The sequence below is a fragment of the Triturus cristatus genome, chromosome 6, assembly GCF_964204655.1.
Source record: "Triturus cristatus chromosome 6, aTriCri1.1, whole genome shotgun sequence".
NCBI lineage: Eukaryota > Metazoa > Chordata > Amphibia > Caudata > Salamandridae > Triturus > Triturus cristatus.
Genome location: NC_140589.1, coordinates 1,354,187,318 through 1,354,207,724, shown reverse-complemented (window position 1 = coordinate 1,354,207,724; position 20,407 = coordinate 1,354,187,318). Strand labels below are relative to the sequence as shown.

General features: G+C 43.4%; 1 long non-coding RNA gene across 9 annotated transcripts in view; it reads left to right on the top strand.

Annotated features, from left to right (window-relative positions):
* The window catches only part of LOC146821417 (uncharacterized), a 365,414-nt gene that overhangs the window by 75,676 nt on the left and 269,331 nt on the right, over positions 1-20,407 (top strand). For 8 of the 9 annotated variants that reach the window (XR_014963160.1, XR_014963159.1, XR_014963161.1 and 5 more), the window contains exon 4: positions 8,983-9,031. The exons of the other annotated variant lie outside the window; for it this stretch is intronic. This is a non-coding gene — a long non-coding RNA (uncharacterized LOC146821417). The remainder of the gene's footprint in view (positions 1-8,982; positions 9,032-20,407) is intronic. 9 annotated transcript variants of the gene reach the window in all.

Here is a 20,407-nt window from a genome sequence, read left to right as displayed (position 1 = left end):
TTATTGCCATCCATTCATATTCTGCTGAAGGCCATTGATTCTTATGTTCTGTGAGAACAATATTGCTTGCATCGCATGCAGGGTGATTTTGGCCTAATGGGGGAGATTTCAGGGGAGCAGCATGTACTCGATCGCACACAATATGTATTCTAAGGCCCCTTCTAGTTCGTATGGGAGGAAACCTTGCAAAGTCATATCAGAGACTGACTGAAGAAAGAAAGCATACATAATATATGTACACTAGGGTGCAATCTTAGTGGATCCTCTTTCCAGAACCCAAGTGTTTGCCAGTGTCTAGGTTTTGGAGAGAAGGTCGGCCAAGGTCAAAACTATCACACTTGTACCAACTATTATCTGAAGTCAGTTTAAAAGCTTTCCCTATGATATTATTTATTTGTGTGCCTTTTGCTGTATCTCCATATATTTAACGTCATAATACTACTTCAATACATAAGTGCTATTTTAGATATTAAGAATACATGCTGCAAGTTGTTGAGGTCAATTCCAGAAACAATGTATACAATGCCATTACTCAAATAAAAGGCAAGTATGTTGCAATGTGCATACTTAATGTGGCCTAGTTTCTTATGACAAAACAGAGCAACATTTTATGCTACTGAATGAAGCACAAAAAAGATTTTTATACAGTGAACATCCTGAACTCACCTGTTTCAGGAAGCTCTCCTAAATTATAACACGCATTGGCAAAGCCAATAGGACTCGCCTTTACAGAGCTATTGGCTTTGGCAATGTTTTTGCCATGTTGTACATGAGCGTGGAAGCTGTTCAGCATGGCTAAAAGTTAGTGGCATGGAGTGTCCTAGAGGAGACAGGGGGGTGTAGAGTGTCGTAGACCGGATTTGTTGGAGTAGAGTGTTGTGCAGTGGAGCAGGGGCAGAAGTGTGTTTTAGAGTTGAGTAGAGGGGAGTAGAGTTCAGTGGTTCAGTTGCAAAGAGAGTTGTAGAATGCAGTGCCTTAAAGTTAAGTGGCATAGAGTGGAGCGGAGTGGGATGGAATAGGGTGTAGTAGGTTGGAGTGGCTTGGGGTAGTGGAGTGGATTGGATTGAAGTAGATTGAGGTGGAATGGATTAGAGTTCGGTAGTTTGGAGTGGGGTTAATTAGAGTAGAGGGGATGGATTGGACTGGACTGGTTGGACTGGAGGAGAGTGGATTGAAGTGGGGTGGGTTGGATTGGAGTGGGATGAGATAGGGTTGATTAGACTGAAGTGGGATGATTAGGATTGGAGTGGGGTGGATTGGAGTGTGGTGGACTGAACTGATGGGGCGGGGTGGGTTGGATTGCATTAGAGTAGAGTGTGGTAGAGTGGACTGCAGTGGATTGGGGTAGATTGGAGGTGGGTGGACTGGATGTGGTGGATTAGGTTGGAGTGGGGTGGATCGAAATGTGGTGGGGTGGATTGGAGCAGGGCGGGTTGGAATGGAATGGAGTGGGGTGAATTGGATTGGAGTGGGGTGGGGTGGGGTGGATTGGAGTGAAATAGATTGGACTGCAGTAATGTGGTTTGGATAAGGGTGGATTGGATTGAGGTGGTTTTTTAGTGGGGTGGGATGTGGTTTATTGGATTGGGCTGGGTGGATTGAGGGGGGATTGGGGTGGAGGTGGGGGAATTGAATTGGGGTGGGTTGGAGTGGAGTAAATTGGACTTGGCCGGATTGGGGTGGATTGGATTGGGGAGGGGTGGATTGGATTGGTGTGGGGTGAGGTGAGGTGGATTGGATTTGAGTAGGGTGGTTTGGCGTAGGGTGACTTGTTTTGGATTGGAGTGTGGAAGATTGTTTGGGATTGTAATGGGGCAGATTGGAGTGGTGCAAATTGTTTTGGATTGGAGTGGGGCAGATTGTTTTGGATTGGAGTAGGGCTGATTGGAGTGGGGCACGTTGTTTTGGATTAGAGTGGGGCAGATTGTCGTGGGGCAGATTGCTTTGGAATGGAGTGAGGCAGATTGGAGTAGAGCAGTGTGTTGTAGATTGGAGTGGGGCAGATTGTTTTGGATTGGAGTGGGGCAGATTTTTTGGGACTGAGTGGGGCATATTGTTTTAGATTTGAGTGGGGCAGATTGGTGTGGGATAGATTGTTTGGGATTGGAGTGGGGTGGATTAGGGAGGAAGTGGAGTGGATTGGATTCGATTGGGATAAAGTGGATTGGATTGGAGTGGGTGGATTTGATTGGACTGGATTGGTGGGTGCTCGATTGGGTTGGAGTGGGGTGGATTGGGATGAAGTGGGTGGAGTGGGTGGATTGGGATGAGATGATTGGAGTGGGGCAGATTGTTTTGGATTGGAGTGGATCAGATTGGAGAGGGGCAGATTATTTTGGATTGGAGTATGGAAGATTGGTGTGGGTTGGATTGGAGTGGGCAGATTGTTTTGGAATGGAATGGGACATATTGAAGTGTGGCAGATTAGAGTGGAGCAGATTGGAGTGGGGCAGATAGTTTTCGACTGGAGTGGGCCAGATTGTTTTGGATTAGATGGGGCCGATTAGAGTGGGATAAATTGGAATGGGGCCGATTGTTTTGGATTAGAGTAGGGCGGATTGGAGTGGGGCAGGTTAGAGTGGGACAGATTGGAGTGGGACAGAATGGCATGGGGCAGATTGGAGTGGAGCAGATTGTTTTGAATTAGAGTGGGGTGGATTATTTTGGATTGAGTGGGGCAGATTGTTTTCGATTGAGTGGTGCAAATTGTTTTGGATTGGAGTGGGGCAGATTGTTTTGGAGTGGGGCAGATTGTTCTGGACTTGAAGTAGGGCAGATTTTTTTGTACTGGAGTGGGGCAGACTGTTTTGGAGTGAGGCAGATGGTTTTGGATTGGAGTGGGGCTAACTGGAATGGGGCAGATTGTTTTGAATTGGAGTGAGGCAGATTGTTTTGGACTGGAGTGGGGTGAATTGGAGTGGGCAGATTGGAGTAGGGTGGTTTGGGAAGATTGGGGTTTGGTGGATTGGAGTGGATTGTGGTGAGTGGTTTGGAGTGGAGTGGGGTGGCTTGGATTGGTCTGGGGTGGATTGGATTGAGTGGAGTGGAGTGGATTGGTGTGGGTGAGTGGTTTGGAGTGGAGTGCAGAAGACTGGAGTGGGGCATATTGTTTTGGACTGGGGCTGGAGTGAATTGGAGCGGGCATATTGGAGTAGGGTGGGTTGGGAGGATTGGGGTGTGGTGCATTGGAGTGGATTGGGGTGAGTGGTTTGGAGTGGAGTGGATTGGATTAGATTGGTTTGGGGTGGATTGGATTGAGTGGAATTGATTGGTGTGGGGTAAGGTGATGTGCAGGGGACCGGCACGTATTGGAGTGGGGTGGGCTGGGCTGTTCTGCACGATCATGTGTTATAGCATAATTTCAGAAATTACACAGAAGAAAGAGACAATGTTACTTTGCAATAAAATAATCCTCATCTTTTGAGAACAGCTCACATGAGCAAAAACAGAAGAAAACAAGACTGCAAAGTGAGAAAAAAAGACTTGGCAAAATAAAAGAAAAGTTACTATTGAAAATAAATCTTTGCTATTATGTTTGTCCTGCTGGGAACATTTTTGCCAGTCAAATGCCTTCTGTTTGCAGTGCACTACACTTAAACACAACAAAATAGTGCCTCTATCATGTCAGGACCAGCGGACGGGCCCTGATTAAGTTGAATCAATTAGTGCCTGGTCCCTGCTCCACAGAAAGGAACGGAAATTATGTTAGGCCTGCTTCGATGAATTATGAGGTTGCAAAGAAGAGTGCCACACAAGACCTCAAATGGTAAGCAACGGGTGGATTACAAGCCCTTTTTGGATACAAGAGTGTCTTGCAAGTGAGACGCATGCACTAGCGAATGATCTTGCAGGCTCGACCATAAAAAGGGAGGTTCAGAGCACTAAAATAGTTGCCTAGTATCACACAAACAAGCATGGAAGCTGGGACTGATCCCATGGTTTCTAGATTCAAACTGTGTATTTAAGTTGCTAGTTGGCTAGCTCGTTCTCCTGTTTTATGTTGAAGATTACTGCATTGTCTTTCATTCTTGGAGATTGAGGTTAGAGTGAGGTGGCAGGAAGAAGCCACATGAACGCTTGTTTTGGGACTGAGGGTCCAAGAGGACCTCCAGATGAACCACAGCCAGGCCTGTGGCACACCCACCTCTATCAGGAAGCCATTTCCAAACCTAACTTGAAGACCAAAGCTTGGGTGGATAAAACTGGCAAACAATAAATATCATTGACAATTTATTCACTTCATGTGCTACGAGGTAAACGTTGTTTCCAACATTGTTGTCAAATTATAAACATCATGCTCAGTGTTTCAATTTTTACTAAACACGATTTGATCAATCACGGGGTAGACCTAGAAGGTTACCATTTTTAGCAGGCTATCCTTCAGTTCAAGCAAACCACAATCCCACTTCAGCGTCCTTTTTAGATCACTTCTAAATTCAGAGAAGGCACCAATTGTTTGTCCAACACACTCGTATTTCAGTCTTTCCAAAATATATACTTGTAAACAACTAACTTACAGGGTCAGGTTGGTTGGAAAAATGTCTCTCTGCATGGTTAAGGGAGACTTATAACCACCACAAGATCTCAACTGTTGTGTGAAGCTATGCTAGCCAAGGGGAGGATCCATCACTCAACCAATTATAGAACAGACTTCCATGCTTTAAAACTGATGGTGGCTCATCATCAGGACAGTATGCCGCTAAAGAAGCTTATTGCTGCTGACTGGGGCTACGTGGGACGTGACAGCATAGACTGCGACCAGAGCTCTCTCAGCAGGCTGCAATCCAATCTGAGGCCTGAGGCCTGAGCGTATGCCCTGGAGGATCTCCACTGATTCGTAGTGGGGGCCAGCCCCTTGGAGGATCCAGGGTGCTGGCTGCTGAGCACTCCGGCTGCCTTGGCGTACCAGGTGAGGAGCAAAGAGGTATTTACAGGGGTGCCTGAGGCCTGCGCCATATTTATACCCATAAGGCTGGGACCACAAGCGGCCATTGCAGAAAGAATTACCACTGCAAGGGGCTGTTAAAGAGACCTGGAGAGACCTGGAGAGTGCGGATTCCCCCCCCCCCCCCATCAATCTAGAACTGAGATAAGCCTAAGTCTCCCTGTTAGGAGGTATGCCTGGAAATGGATACAGCATGGCTGATCCTGTATGGCTTTATGAGCTCTGTCTTTTGACCTCTGCTGGACCCACAGTATGATTAGGGGGATACTCGTTTGTGGAGTGCATGATTGTGTCCCAGATGGTCATTGGGCCTGGCTCCATTCTTGAACTGAGTTGATACCTATGCCACGGATGAGAGTTAAAGGTTGGCCCGTGATGAGAGTGGGTGAGAATCTCTGTCCATGCTCCCTGATCATGGAGGAGTAATGACGTTCCCCCCGCCTGTGTTAACCGGGGTGAGGTGGGAAACACCAGTATTGCAATCCGTGGGCACTTGGCTGGTGAGCGTGTTGCTCAACATCGAAGTTAGGGCAAGGAATGAACACTTATTTTACATGGAAAAAGTGATGGAGGTCATCAAGGCAAAAAAATGAAGATCTAGAAGCAGGATCTAGAAGGAACAACATTCACCTTCTTAGGATACCCAAATCAACAACCATGGACAGGATGGAGAGCTATGTGGAGTCCATGCTGAAATCAATCTTTGGCGAGTACCCGACTAGTATGTTCTTGCTTGGGTCCCTGTGCCAGCGGCCCCCACTGGGGCCATTGCGCGCCTCATCATTGCTCGACTGCTACATTACCCAGACCAAAGCACAACCCTGAAGCTCACAAGGGAAAAAACAGAGCTGCAGTACCAGGGAAACAAGATGTTTATTTAATCGTACTTCACTTTAACAGTACAGACTGCCCAACGGGAGTTCCTCCTTGCCAAGTGGTTACTCATGAAAGCTGTGCTGATGCTCTAATTTACCCATGCAAACTGAGAGTCACTGTTAATGGAAAGGCTCATTTTGGCACGGATCCCAAATTGGCAACTAAATTCAATTAAATTCTGTTGCAAACAGGCTGCACACCGCTGATGGTGGAGATGCCACTGTGGATAGCCCTGGGAATCACATCAGGGACAACGGTTATGTTTTTTGGTGGACCAGTGACCTCATTGTTCTGACTGCAATTAAGGGCTCATGCAATCTTACACAACTGTGGCCTTCTCCTTTTGCTAGATGTTCAATCCTTATTCACTGTGTACATGTTATGGATCAATCTTCTTGGCTTCCAAACTCTTGCAGATTACAAACTCACTGTCCTGCTAGCAGCCCTTGGCCTTTGAAGATTTGCTTTTCTATGAGCTGTCCCTACTGAGGAGCGACTACCCCTTACAATCTACTTGTGGATCTTCTTTGATTTCCTCGGCCACCAGTCCTGTTGTTAGATGGTGGGCTCCTGGGTTACTGAGCCTCCTAGGGATGATTCTCGTTTGGAAAGCACTGACTCTGATGATGCAGAGGTTGGATTTTGAAAAGGGTGCTTGTATGGGTTGATTGTTTCTTCGACAAATTGAGGAGTGTTAAGGGGGGAGGGTGACGTTTCTTTAGTTTTGTAGGTGCATTTGCCCACAATCCGTAGTAGTGAATCATTTCCCATTTATGAAAAGGATGCCTCAGGGCGTGCAATTACATGACACTCTAGGCTGCTGTGCTGTTCATAGAGAGACTACCTGAGCACAATACTGCTTATTCCAACATGTCGGAAGTTAACCTAGTGTCATGAAACATTTGAGGTCTGAATGACCCTCTTTAGGTGTGGTAAGTCTTTGCATATCGCAGGCGGCAAGGGTGGACATAAGGTTGCTGCAGGAATTACATCTTACTGGGCACGCAAATATCAAAATGAGGATGGGATAGATTGGAGAAGTGCATATGGTCACATACTCTGCTCACACGAGAGATGTAACAGTGATGACTGGTAAGGGAGTGCAATGGTGCACTCTTGAATCTGTTAGTGATAAAGAGGGCAGATTCCTTATACTGTATGGTATTCTGGGGGGCTAAAACGAGGCAATAGTGTGCATCTTCGGACCTAACACTGCCTGCCCAGACTTTTTTCTCACCATCTGGTACAAAATGCTGGGATTTGAGGCATTTGACTATTATATGGAATGACATCTTTAAAGTTGTACAGTGTCCTGATGTGGATAAATCCCACTCTGCACGAAGACCGCAACCACAGGCGGCTCTGCAGCTACAGACTATTATTGCAGACCATGATCTAACCGACATTTGGTGAGACAGACACCCTAATGATATGGCAGGCACTTGTGGCAACCCCTCCTATAATGTTTGTTTGTGTATTGATTACTGGTGTATTACTAGGGACGTAGCTACATGAGCAAGGTGTGAGAAGCACATGGCCTGAACACTTTTTGACCACACATCAGTGCTGCTCACATTAGCCCTGATGGGCACTGTAGATCACGCTTTCTCTTGGAGGCTGGTACCTAATGTTCTCAGGACACCAGTTTTTAGATCTGACAGAAAAACAGACATTATTGAGTTCTTTGCCTTAAATGAGTAAACTGTTTCTTCCTCTGTGGAGCTTTGGGAGGCCTTTGACCCTACGTACGAGATGCGTGCATTCCCAAACAATTTGGAGTCTTGCGGGATCTTTGGGGACGCCTTGCTCACCTGGAAAGGGTCCTTTGCAGACTCGAAGCCTAGTTCTTTACCTTCAGTGACGGCATAGTTTTAGGTCAGCTCTGAGACACCCTCTCAGAAAATTCAGTGAGGCTGTTGAACGAGAAACCGATTTTTGGCATAAGGAGGTCTCTGCTAGGAGATATGTTGAAGGATACCTGGCTGGGAATATGTTGGGATCTCTGCTCAAGAAAATCTGGAGCAGCACATACATTGTAGAATTACTGACCGACCATGGCGAGGCATGTCACTCCACCTAAGATATCATGCAGACAATGATTGACTAATGCTCCACCTTGTAACGGTCAGTCGCATAGGCTGTGTACGTTGGAAACCCTGATTTAAATCCCAGTGCTGTGGGAGTTCCTCAGAGTCAGCGAACTCGCTGGAATTAGTATCAATTGATCTAAATCAGTTATATTTCCACTGAGGCCAGCCATGCATCAGACTGAGATTGAGTTTCTATTGAGATTAGCCGAATCAGATGTAAAATTTTTGGGTATATTGATTAGTGGAACTCTTGATGTGCTACAGCAGCAGACAAAGCCCTTCCATCACACCTAGAATGCAACTGGGCTGGCAAGCTGATCTTGGCACTCATATAATGGGAGAGCAATGGAGATTCTATTGTGCTCTGATGAGTGCTATGTCCCCTAACTACAAATTGAGATTGATACCTGCAAAATGTGTAAAGCACATTTATCAATATCCTGTTCAGCTTCATAAGATGGGTCTAATCGACAGCTCCTCCTGTGCTCAGAGCAGTGAGGAAGGAGTGCATTTCTTGTTTGGCATAGCTGTGCCTGAGGATGGCTAGGTTTTGGGCAGCTGTATATCAGTGCATTGGAGAGGTCTGTGGATTGGTGTATCCAAAGAGCTGCTGTTGGCTCTTCGGTATTGGTCAAGGATGCCCCTGCCAGTGTTATCAAGCTAACAGCAATGATGCTATTGCTGGCAATGCACTGGGGTAAATGGGTGCTCTCTTCTATAAAATGCTGGTTAAAAGATGGTCAAAAGATGTTTCATATTGCCAAGAACGGTTAGAGAAATACTGGACTTTAATGCCGGCCAAGTTCAGACCCAAGAACATCTGGGGCCAGTTCAGCTTGTGAAATTGCTTCAAACGTTGAGATAAACCTGATTCATGGATAATGCTATAATTAATGGGCAATATCATAGATGTGAAACCTGATTCCCACCTCTCTAAGACAGTAGTAAATGGCACCGTCAAACTACTCAATTGACCTAGGACTCCTATTTTTATGGACATTTTTTTACTAATCTCTAGAGTTCTGGTTTCATAACTGAAACTTAATCCTGACTTTTTTGTCCCTTCTATAGGTGCTATGCTGAAGAGAAAAATGTGGAGCCCCGTGGTGATGCTGCTTGGGTATGCAATGGAATAAAAGTAATGTACATGATCTGAACGCTTTGGGGAACTGTCACCAATATTGGTTGGTCCTGTTTGGTTACTCAGACAATAATAAAACATCTTAAATAAATAAACGCGGGGTAAGGAGGTTCGAATGAAAAGGGTTCCTTCCGAGAAGAGAGCAAAGGAATAAAGTTAGGGTATAGGACATGTTATTTATATTGTCTGCACCTTGGTGTCCCTACGGCCATGCCTGTGTTACTGAAGCAGTGCAGGAGGCGCAAGTGTGTCACATGACTATTAAATTCTCTGGGTCTTATTGACAAGCCTCTTGTGCCGCCGGTGCGTGACTTTTTATATGGGAAAAGTGAGTACCGGCAGCGCAATGGGCTTGTAAATAAGCCTATCCGTGGTCAAACAAACAAACTAAGAAAAAGGTGACTGTGGCCGACTGCTAATTTGGGAGTGGGGGGGCGTATTTACAAGAAACAGACACATCTGGAAAAATGCATCAGTTTCCCTGTGACTGCGTGCGAAATCTTTGCGCCACCATGGATGCATCGTATTTTCAATACGGCGCACCACGGCTCAAGGATTGACAGAGGCGTCAGAAATTTTGACGCATCTGTCGGCGCAAAAGTCACGCATTGCTGGAGTCATGTCGCAAACACAAAGGAACTCCAGCTATGCATTCGAGGCCTATTCCTAATATACTGCGTCACTCCTTACGCCTACTCCAAGCAGGCGTAGAGTTTTTATGCAGTGATGCAGTTTCTTGTAGATTTCACTGCATCACTTCTACGAGGCTTTCCCACGTGGGAACGCCCACCCTGCATACATTATACCTGACGCAGGTATAATGTGGCACAGGGCTTTACAAGGTGTCGCATCTCCCTAGATGCGTCATGTTGTAAATGGACCACAACGTGGTGCATTGTTTACGCCGCTGCTGCGTCACAAAAAGTGATGCAACATCGACGCAAAAGTATCGCAAGGGGCTTGTAAATCTGACCCTAGATTTCTAAAAGTCCCAAGGCGCTAGAGTGGGGAGCGAGGCAGAACGTGGGTGTCAGACAAACGAGTATTGGAGGCGAGAGCCTGACAGGAGAAGTGTTCATGCTCGGGCGTAAATTCTCGTAATCTCTGACCCACACCTCGGTTTGGTACTTTATCAGTAAAAGAAAAACTTTAAAAGTTACTAGTTCCCAAGTGTGATGGAGTTTGTTTAAAGGACACTGAAGACACCTCTAAACAAACCTTCTTACTCATAACAATCTGTGACCACAATTATGAGTCCGTTTCACATACCATGTTGTCTACCCCTTTGGTTTCGAGGACTTTTGTCTCTGGCTCTTTCAAGAAAGCTTTCAGCTGAAGGATGTCTTGAGACAGGGTCAATGGAAGCAAATTAATGTCGCTCTGCATTATTCTGCCACTGAGGAGGCTGAGCTCTTTGAAGGCTGGAATGTAAATGTTTCAGACGCACCTGCACCACAGGTGACTTCATTACGTAAGGCGAATAACCACGGTATGTTGTTTCCTTGCCTATGCATTAACCTAATTTTAAAAATCCTTCAGTACAATTTTGTTGAATGCGCTCTCTTTAGAAAAACATATTTCATAATCATGATAAGGTGAACATGGTAATGTTTGACAAATAAACGGTGCATCTGGAGATATTGCCTGCACCCATAATGACGATGTTTGCCATTGTATGTTGTACGGTAGACGTTGGCTGCCAAGGTCGGTTTTGCCCTCGTCGCCATTTTGAGTTTTTAGTAAATGCCCCCAAAAATGACTAGTCCACCAAAATGATAGCTGGATACAGTGGTTAATTTGCAAAAAATAAGTGACAGGGCTCTCATCAGGAGGCCACTGCAGCTTGCCCCACACATTGCCTCTGCCATGCTGCTATTCAGAGTAACAACAGAACTACCAACCATCACATCGTAAAAGTGTGACAATTCGGACGATTTAAGGCCCTCAAAGCTATAAGAATGGCTTGGGCGGCAGGTAATAGTCCTTTTTAATGTACATTGAATTAGTAATTAACTATCTTGGTCATCTCTAAATTAGCCAGACATAGCAACTTTGTGGCAAAGTGTTACAAGCGCCGGTGTTGACAATTGAGTGCCGGTGCCAAGCATGGGAAACCACCTGCTCAAATTAAGCACTGGGTGGATAGCACTCTGTAAAATGATTTTCAAATGTTAAATATTCCAGGGACCTGAGCAACCCTTCACCAGGGAATTTTGAACCAGCATTTGTGCTGATCGATTAACGCAAAATCACACTTGCACTGATCGATGAAAGCAAGAATGAAAAATGCACATGGATAAGCAGGAACGACAGTCTTCAGATGGAAAATAATTAAAGAAACCCAGGGGCTTATTTACTAGCCCCTTGTGCCACCCATACGTCACTTTTCCAGTGTTAAAAATGATGCAAAAGTGGCGCAAGGGGCTTGTAAATAAGCCCCCCAATGTCAATCAGTCACTAACAGCGGGTGTGGTTTCTTTCAGTAAAAGGAAATATGGGATCACTTACAGCATTGCTTGGAACCTACTAGGGTTCTAATTGTAAGGGCTATGGTAAAATGATATGGAAAGGCCAATCGGTGATTTACCAAAAATATTGTTTCAGTTTTCCCTTGTGCTATGTTAAAATGATTCTCAATATCCCTTCCCATGTGGCTTTTTACTGCATCCTTTCACCTTTGGCAGATTGGAATGTACCCACTTCTGCATGGCGTAAACTTCTCTACTCTCTTTCTGGTTTTTGAGAAACAAGTTCTAGTCCCTCATCAGGTGCAGTTTTCACTGGTTCCCTGAGACCTCCTGAATAGTAAGCTATGGGGGGTCTATAAGGCTTTGTGAACATGGGGTCTCGATTTGAAGTCTTGATTGTTGCTCTGGAGTTTGGCGGACATGGCAGTAACTAAGCATTATAAAATCACAGGATGTGTGCCTGACCACATCATCAAGGAACAATCTATTAACCCTTGGAGGGTGGGCTTTATTAAATGCAGTAAAAGGGCTGAAGATGTAATTAAGGCTATATTAGACGACACGCTGTTATCATTGGTGTAAGCACATACAATTTAAAGCACACAGCTTAACAATTCCCCTAAAGTACTTCTCTTTTTTAGTCAAGCTTCAAAATCCTGATTAAAACTTAGTTCTTCAAGTTCTAAGTTCAGCAGCTTAGTCATTACTAGACCACATCTCCTCTGAACATAAACATTATGGAGGGCCACCAGAGAGTCTGTTCAGCCCTTTTCACTTTCTTCATTATCACAGTGGATACCTTGGTTTCCTCCTCTGTGTACACTCATGCACTAAGGTTACTCAACAATCTCCATCTTAAGGTTATATTAAAGATTTCTGAACTTCTGAAGGGAGCAGAAAAGATCCAACTGACAAAAAGAAAACCCCTGAGAGTTGCAAAGGTGTTTAAACAGTAAAGTCTCAAATAAACACAGCTCAAAATAGTATGTACGCATGTAGACCACCACAAGTTAGCACCGATGGAGAATGCCTTATGAGTGATAGAAATTGGATGAAGTTGTCATTCACAAAATTTGGAATGCAAAGTGTTGACAGGTGAACACACTGAAGAAACTATATTTCAAGTAATGGACTTTCATTTTCCAAAGCATCTCTTATTTACTGCTATATAGTTCAATGACGTCCAGTTGTTAAGTGCATTATTCACTACTCTTGATGCTCGAATAAAAAGCACCCATAGCAACTGATGTCCTGGATTGCATTGGTTTAGCTGCAAATGGACAGGTTTTATGCATTAGGTCCCATTAGATGAGGAAGGACTGAAAACACAGGTCAGTTACAACTCCGTGGATGCACAGCAGCCCATCAGATAAGTAAAGGTCATGGCCTCTCTTCCCCCACTGCCCAGGCATATTTTCAAAGTCCACCTGCCTGGCGGGGATCTCACTGCCTTCTGAGTATCTGCTGGTGCAGGAGCAATTGTACAGAAGGCAGGGATGGTTTGTAAGTGGGTTCCATGTTGTTTTGGCCTGTTGTGTGGAGTCATTTGTATTGTTTCCTGTTACAGACTGTCAGGTTTTTCCTGGCATGCCTGAGTAGGAGCGAAGTATGTCAGATGTATATAGGCTGGGCCTTCATACGTACGTTGTGGTGGACGGGCCGGCGGTCAAACATTTATGAGAGCCAAGCCAGTTGCAGCTTCACAGCCTGAAACCTGGTGCTTCCCCCACCTCTAAATGACACAGGGCAACCATGAGTTTGCTGAGATGGGAACACTGCAGGTCAGGGCCAGCTCTAGGGCGGTGCGATCGGTGCCATCGCACCAGGTGCTGACTTGGGGTGGGGGCGTTAGTTTGCTAGTATATTCTCGTTTTAAAAACACCTGCTGCTTGGATCCTGGCCTTTAGGCAATTTTCAGGTATCAATTAAAATGTCAAGATAACTCCGGTGATTAATAGACTTCCAGGTGAGAACCAGGGTTTTGTCTAGGGGAAGTTTTGACTGCTTGTACGGTAGTACAGAGGGTTAATATGCCTGCTGCAAAGAACGTGTACCATGCAGATCACAAAGTGCATATACTGTAAAATAGGTCAGTGTGTTACTGCTTCTTTCAGAGTGATCCTTTTGTTACTTGCAGTTTATAAGTTAAAATCCTAGTATAGAACATTGAGCCATTAACTGTCATGGAAGAGGTGCATGCAAACTGCAAGGTATATATTAGAGCAATAGGTTTTTTGCCCAGTCTTTCATTATCCTAATCCTGCAAAAAGCGTTCACTTGGGTAGAAATCAATTCTTATTAAAGAGAACATTTAACAATGGTGTTACTTTTTAAATTCTGTGCTTTTCCAGACTTAGGACTCTCAAACCATACTACCAGTATCAATGGCAAGTGACTCCTACACCTTGTAGTTCTCTCTGATGCAACATTTCCTATACACTGATTTACACATGTATGATTTTTTTCTGCGCAATGTGTATTATGTAAAGTACTGTGACACCTTACACTGGTATGAGTGGGGCTATAAAACTAAATGAATCTGAGAGACAGTGGTTATGGAGGACACTTGAAGGGCACTGTTGAAGGGGGGTAGTGAGGGAATTTAGGGAAGGTGTGGTCATGGGGGGCGCCAACAATGATTGATACCCCTGGCTTGCACTTTGGCACCCCGTTACTGCCCTGCTACCTGTGTACTCGGGATATGAAGGCAGCAGTAGGTATAGCAGTTGACTGAATTCTAGAACCACTGTGTTTTCCTACACATTTTCTGGACCTCCTGTAGAATCAACCATTTACCCTTACCCCAGCCCCTCAACAGAAAAAAATGATGATTATGGGACATGACTTTAATGTCTCTTCTGCTACCACAGGCATTTTGGTCAGTTGACATCCAGGTAACTTCTCAGGATGTAAACATTTTCCAAATGAAATGTATGTATGTGATGAGAAGAAATATTTAATAGAAGATACAATAAATGTTCGTAGGTAACGTTAAGCTATAAAAACCGTAAAGTAAAAAAAAAGGTATTGTGCAGTGCGTGCTTCAGAATTTCAATTTGTTGCAAATCCCTGCATGTTAGATTTGTAGTTTGCTGGGCTCGTTGTTTTATAACACCTGTGTCCTATTCTAATTGAATCAAGCGTTTTGATGCAGGACAGGTGTTTCTTAAATTTTGCTTGAATCTCTCATCAGAGGGTAAAGTAATTGCTAGCTCCTTGGTTCATTTTTCTCACGAGATCAATACATTTATCCTAAGCAAACTCATCAATAAATAGCTATACATTCTGCAGTTTCTGTGAGTCCATGTAAATTACCCCTTGGTGGCAGGATAAAAAAAATCTAAAGGTAAATCAAATACTGTTCCTTTAGCTCCGACGATTAAAACAGGTTGTGAGGGCTCTTCCCTTCAATTTAACCTGTACCAATGAACACCTGGGAATTTCGCCAGCAGGCGGAATTCTTTAAAGTTTTGCAGCTCATGTTGTTGACATATATTCAGTCCCTAGTCTCACATATTGTGGCTGGTCAGACATTCCCGTTCCTGTTGTTTATCTCCAATGTCTAAGAATTAGTGAGTTTTGATTTGTGTTTTCGTTTATTGATGAAGTAGTGGGCATTCCGACAGGGAATGCTATACATAAAACCGGAGCCACTGTATATAAGAACATATGCCGTTTGGTGATATACCAGTGGCAGTTTTAATTGAACAATAATATTCTAGGAAGCTCTAAGATTTGTAAATAGTGTTCTTTTCAGGGAATACAAAAATAGTGTAGTCAAGGACTGAAGCAGAATCTGGGAAGTTCTATTAGCACACTGTGAAAATCAGAGTTTATTTCTGAATTTTGCATGTGAAGTCTGGACTATTAAAAAGGAGGAGAAGGACATGCCAAGACCGAAGTCTGCAAGATACCCCATAAGGATATTGTGACCACTGTGTCGACTACTACGGTGATATGTACGGCCAGATCTCACCGGTCGACAATCAAATGCGGGCAATGCAAAGCAGGCAATGATCTCACAGGGGAACCATCCTTTACCAAGCAGTCTTTACCATGCAGTGCAATTACCACGCAGTCTTTATGAAGCATATGCCTTAACAACGCATGCCTTTGCCACGCATATGTCTTTACCATGAATTCCTTCACCACGCATGCCTTCGCCACGTTTTATTCAGAAATATATTGATAAGTATATGTAAGTATGGGCGAGTATATATATATTTCATCCAAAAAGCATCCACAATTGAAGGCGCACACAGCTTCAGGTGATTCCTGCTCAAACAGGATTCTTTATTCAGGCAAACCAACTTTTACAGTCAGGTAATGTTGCATTCAGCCCAACGCGTTTCGGAGACTCTTCTCTCCTTGTTCACGGGCTACAATTGGTCAGATATGGATAAAGAACAAGTCTCTTATTGGCCGTATATTGCCCTCAATGGACCTTGTATTTCAATGCTTTATGGGACTTGAAGTCTCTCCGTTAAAATATTACCCCGATGGGTTCTGACTCATTGCATTTTAAGTTAGTGCTCTCGATAGAGCCCCCCGCACTGCATCGCTGGTTCTATTTCAGCCAACCTGTTTGCTCTGTAAATCGATGACAGTGTATCCGTCTTCACAGCCCGCTTTTCTATCTAGCGGCGGTGCTGCCTTCCCGACCTGGACAGGCCGGCAATAATTCATCCAATAAGCGTCCACAATTGAAGGCGCACACAGCTTCAGGTGATTCCTGCTCAAACAGGATTCTTTATTCAGGCAAACCAGCGTTTACAGTCAGGTAATGTTGCATCCTGCTCAACGCGTTTTGGAGACTCTTCTCTCCTTGTTCACGGGCTACAATTGGTCAGATAAGGATAAAGAACAAGTCTCTGATTGGCCTTATATTGCCCTCAATGGACCTTGTATTTCAATGCTTTATGGGACTTGAAGTCTCTCCGTTAAAATATTACCCCGATGGGTTCTGACTCATTACATTTTAAGTTAGTGCTCTCGATAGAGCCCCCCGCACTGCATCGCTGGTTCTATTTCAGCCAACTCTGTAAATCGATGACAGTGTATCCATCTTCACAGTCCGCTTTTCCATCTAGCGGCGGTGCCACTAGATATATATATATCACAAAGAACCCTCCTGACCATATATGTATATATAAACCAAATTTTCACCTTTCAGCAATAATGATCGCACACGCTCGGATTTTCAGGTTCTATGGCGATTTACTCATGTAAAACAAAGCTCTGCCATGCCCAACGCATTTCGGTCCTCCTACTCGAACCTTGATCACGGGATGGTGTGTTGCAATCATTCAGGGCGTTATTTATTTCCATAAACCACAGTTACTTCCTGTTGTTTTTACAATGCATTGTGGTATGTGTAGTTAATGTTTTGAAAGTGCTTCGTGCTTAACATAAAAAGAAAGTGAATGTATTAAAAGTGCTCTTGTGTGATGATTTAAAAAAAAACAATTGCTTTAATTTTCAAATTTTGTAGAGAGGCAGTGGTATTTTTGCACAGTTATATTGAGTATGCAATTTGGAAGTCATTTTGATTCTGTCCAGTGAATATTGTAATCCCCTAGTGGATAGTCTTCCATGCAAGGAGAGTGTCAATTGTTTCTTTCTGTTCACTCTATCATCCATTTGTTTTTCTCACTACTTTTTTGCGGTTGACACAGAATGTCTTTCGGGACTTTTTTGATGATTTTGAATTCTGCCTTTATTTCTTGTAGAGTGTTTCTTCTCTTTCTATCTTTTAGTTGGTTCTGTTCCACTTTTGCAAGAGTACATTTTACCATTTTTCAGAGATAAGTCTCCGTACTTAATTTGTTGAGTTTGTTAAGCTCTCTGGTGAGCAACTTTTTTGTATTTTCAGGATACTGGGAATCGAGTATGGCATGATTTTCAATGATTTACAAGGCATTCCTTCGATGATTTTTCGGATTTTTTAGGTCATTTTTGTCACAAGTGTACATAAAGTTCTTCGTCCTGGTTAAGACCTCTCGGGTAAAGGGTCCTGAAAGTGACTATGTGCTTTGATTCTTTTTGTCGCAGGATCGTCTTTCGGTTTCCACCTCTTTCTGATTGTGGGACTTGTTCAATGGCATAGTATTTTAGATCCTCCCATTTGCTGTTATGAACTCTTTCCATGTGCTTGGCTATTGCATTCGAGTGGTCGTTGTTTTTTTGTTGCTCGAATGTGTTCCAAGATTCTTTTCCGGATTTCACAAGTTGTACTGCCAATGTATTTTAATTTACAGGGACATTCTACAATGTAAACGACAAATTTGCTCTTACATGTGATGTGTTGCTGAATTTTCGACTTTGTTCCCTTTTTGATGTCATTTTCTTTGCGTTGCATTGCGATCTTAAATGCCTTGCACTGTTTGCATGGCCAGAAACCTTCCCTTTTCATCCATGGCGTCACTTGTGATTCCTTGAAGTGGCTGTGCGTTAATTTGTCCCCTATGTTGGTGGCTCGTTTGTATGTGATGTTGGGGTGGTCACCTATTATTTTAGACAGGACGGGGTCCAATTGTAGGATTCCCCAGTGTTTCTTAATTATTTTCGTGAGGCTCTTTGTTTCTGCACTGAACGTTGTTATTAGCCTTATTTTTTGGTTGTCTTTTTGTCCACTTGTTTTCGATTTCTTATGGTTGTTCAGTTCAAGATTTCACTGCGTCTCTGTTTTGCCACTTTCTGCAGGCTTTTCTCAATTACCTTCTTTGGATATTGTCTTTGTTGGAAACTCAATTGAGAGGCTTCACTATGTTTAGTGAATTCAGTGTCTGCAGAACAGTTTCTCCTCAATCTTAAGAATTCCCCATATGGGATGCTCCATTTTAGGGGTTCTTGATGAAAACTTTCACCATGAAGAATGGCGTTTGTTGCCGTTTTCATTCTATGTAGTGTTGTTTGTAACACGTTGTTTTCTACATATATGTCAGTATCCAGGAATGCCACTTTCTTGGAACTGATCTCATAGGTGAACTTTATTTTTGCTTCGGTGTTGTTGAGCTTCTCATAGTATGTTGCAAATTCTTTTTCAGTGCCATCCCATATGATTAGGAGATTGTCTATGAAACTGAGCCATAAGATTGTCTTCTCCATGAAGTGATCATGCTCAGGTGTCCAGGCTATTTACTGTTCGAACCACCCCATTACTAAGTTGGCATAATTAAGGGAGAAGGAAAAACCCATGGCACAGCCTTTTGTTTCTTTGAAGATTTGTTTGTTAAACAGGAAGATGTGATACACACAGAGTGTAATCATCTCAATTAGCATGTCATTATGATGTCGGTACTGGATGTTTCTTTTCCCTGGGAAATACTTGGATTCCGATTGAATGTTCGATGTTAGTGTATAAGGAAATCACATCCATAGTGACAAGTTTGAAATTTGGCTGCCAAGAGATTCCTTCTAGTTTTTGAAGAAGGTCTGTGGTGTCCCGCAAATATAAGCTTAGGTCTTGGACCAGGGGGGCAAGAAAATGGTCAATGTAATTTGAGATTGGTTCTAGTAGTGAACCATTTGCAGAGACAATTGACCTACCAGGAGGATTTATTTTGGTCTTGTGTATTTTATGTAAAAAGTAAATTGTGGCTAATGTCGGATGAATTGTTGTTAAGTATTTTTGTTCATCTACATCAGTGAGATCTCTTTCAAGCCAGGTTGTTAGAAGGTCTTTCAGTTGGGCCTCTATTTCTTTAGTGGGATCTTATTTGAGGCAATCATAACATTCTGTGTTCAGCAACTGTCTGGTAGCTTCTTGGATGTAATCGCTCTTATTTAGATTTATTATATTACCACCCTTATCAGCCGGTTTGATTTCTATAGCACCATCTTGACGAAGTTGGTTTAGTGCTTGTCTCTCTCCTCGGGTTAGGTTATCCTTTGGATTAGATTGAGCAATTTTGTAAAGATCTTCAATTACTGCCTCATGGAAGAGGTCTACTTTATTCCTCGGTGGTAAAGTTGGGCAATAAAAGGATTTTGGTTTTAGCCCACTTTCTCCTGCACCTTTTTTAAAATCATCACACAAGGGCACTTTTAATCCATTCACTTTCTTTTTATAATAAGCACTAAGCACTTTCAAAACATTAACTACACGTACCACAATGCATTGTAAAAACAACAGGAAGTAACTGTGGTTCATGGAAATAATTAACGCCCTGAATGATTGCAACACTATCCCGTGATCAAGGTCCGAGTAGGAGGACCGAAACGCATTGGGCATGGCAGAGCTTTGTTTTGCATGAATAAATCGCCATAGAACCTGAAAATGTGAACATGTGCGACCATTATTGCCGGAAGTTGAAAATTTGGTTTATATTTACCGGCATGGCCCTGCCGGAAGGTAACGCACCACCACTGAAAAGAGCGCCGGTGTCCAAACTGTGGGCTGCAACCTGGAAAATATAGGGTGGGACCTGTAATTAAATAAATATTTGTGCTGAGCCAACTCGCCTCCATCGTATGTCAGCCAAGTATTTGAGAGCGCGGAGGCATGCTGACATCTCTTGCTACCGGTGACGTCTGTGTGTAAAATCCTTCTTTGTGTGACATCTACTGAGGGCACTTTTTTTTTTGTTTGATATGTATGCATATAGATGTATATATATATATTCTCACAAGAGAAATCCAGCGGAAAAGAATTCCAGACGAGCCCACAAAGTTGATTCAGCAGGTATGATTTATTCCTGGCAGCTAGGACGACGCGTTTCGACCACGTCCGTGGTCTTGGTCACATGACCTCCATCTCCACATTGCAGTTATTTAAAGGCATGGTAAAGTTACTTTTCATAGACATAGTTGAAAGTAAAATAAACATGTTTTTTCTTCACATTTTGAAAAAATGAGTAAGTGCAAAAGTGCAGTGAAGTGCATATAT